We start from the raw sequence: 2202 nt of genomic DNA on the forward strand, positions 1-2202 counted from the left end.
TGAGTACAGAATAAGAATTATTTAATACTTTTTAGTTCATTTAAGTATAATATTACTATTGTCCTTGCCTTGGAAGTCGGTTTTAATTTTTTGTTTAAAAATAATAATTTTACTCATTTTAACTGTCCTTAACGTTTTCTATACTTACAGTTGGTGTTTTAAAAAATCAAAATCAAAATTGCTTTATTTCTGAACAAATCTAAAATAAAATATATTTTCAGAATACATGGTGCCTACCACCGGTTCGGTAACTAAGCCGACGAGAAGAACCGGCGTAAGAAACTCGCACGCCCACTTTTTACCAAAAAAAGTGAGAAAAAAAAATAATCTTTTAAAACAAAATTTACAATGCTGTAACTAAAAATTATACAATGTAAACATAGATAGATACATAATAATTGTAAGTCATGTAGAAGTAGCCTTGCAAGCAGTCATTCAGCATTCTACTCCCAAGATGTGCCATCAATTATGAAATCATTTTGGCTTTGGCACAAAACGTTCTTTGACCACTTTTTTAAATTTATTAATCGAAAGATTTTGAACGTTTTCTGGGACCATATTATGTTCCCATTTGAATATCAAGGAGTCACTTCGATTTCTCATTGTTTCCATCACCAGACCACCACTTTTGTGAACATGATACCTACTCGGAACAATACAATGTACAGCAAAAAAAAAAAATTGAAAATCGGTTCATAAACGGCGGAGTAATCGTTGAACATACATAAAAATATATCCACAGGCGAACGTCTAGACTCCTCCTGTTTGGAAGTCGGTTCAAAATAATTGTAATAAAATATTATGATATTTTATAATATGTATTTAATTTAAGAATAAAATATAATATACTATGTGTGTTGTTTACTTTCAACGTTTACTTTCAATGTAAGGACTGATTTACCAGATAGATTTTACCTGAGTAATAAATAACTTTTTAATGTGTTAAGTGTAAATTATTTACCCCTATAAGAACCTCATGTCATAACATATCCGACGATTGAAAAATCATTCCAAAAGAAAATGTGTATCTACTTTTCAATCGTCACCTTTTTTTGCCAATTAAAATTTATGATACCTAATTTGAAATACAAATCTATCAATGTTGCATATTATTTATTTCTTATAGAAACTCAGGTAAAATAACTCGAACGGACTAAACTATCGATAGCAACTTACTATACTATCGATAGTAAAATATACATCACTAGCACACGCACACATTGACAGATCAAAAATGGTCACGCATTTTCGAGTTGTCAGGTGGTCTTTACGACAGTATATATTATGTCTATGGTATAAACTATAGCCGTGTTCGTTTCATTCTTTCGCGGTTTGGCAGCTTCATAATTGAGTGTCATCAGTCATGTTCAATAAAATACTAATAAAATAAATCTAACAATTTCTGTCAGATTATAGAACATGAGTATAAACAGTAAACTATACTTTGTAGCAAACCGATCATCCGATCGTCCCATTCGGGGTACTCGCGGGCGCATGCCGAGCCGATTCCTGCAGTAACGGCTATCGCCGTCTCGCTCACCCCCTAGACGATTGAGCGGGGCAACAGAGTGACGCGGGGGCAGTCCGCTGGCCGCCGGCTTTGGAGCAACAAGTGCGCGAATATTCTCTTGTACCGCAACCACGCTTTCTTTTTTTGTTCCAAACCTTTTTCCAACTTTGTGTTTTTTTCTTTGTACTATTCAACTTGTGTAGTGCTAGAATAAACAGGGTATAGACTCCGAATCTCACGACTTCTGATTTCATCCCTGAGAACCAACCTCATATGTGGCGCCCCAACGTCTCGGAAAAGGGCGGAAACCAGTGAAGTGTGAAAAGTGGTACACCATGCCGATGACAAGAAGCAGAGCGGCGAGCCTTACACGTAGGGAGGAGGAGCAAAATGCCTCTCGACCGAGCACGCCAGCCGCGTCGTTTGAAAATCTTCAAAATGGCGACGACGCGTCCCTGCACCGAGTCGAAACAACATTCACCCAAGAAAATATGACATCGATAATCGCGTCGTTGCAGCGATCCCAGACCGAAGCCTTTCGGGAATTACTGCAATCTGTTAGGGCCAATTCGACATTTTCCGTCCCGCCAGCCGAAGCTACACTTGCGCGTTGCACGGCGTCCTTCTCCGGCCGAAGCAAAGAGTCGGTAGAAGCCTTTATCGACGCCATAGAAGCATATTGCGAATGTGCG

This window comes from Aricia agestis, chromosome 8 (assembly GCF_905147365.1).
Source record: "Aricia agestis chromosome 8, ilAriAges1.1, whole genome shotgun sequence".
NCBI lineage: Eukaryota > Metazoa > Arthropoda > Insecta > Lepidoptera > Lycaenidae > Aricia > Aricia agestis.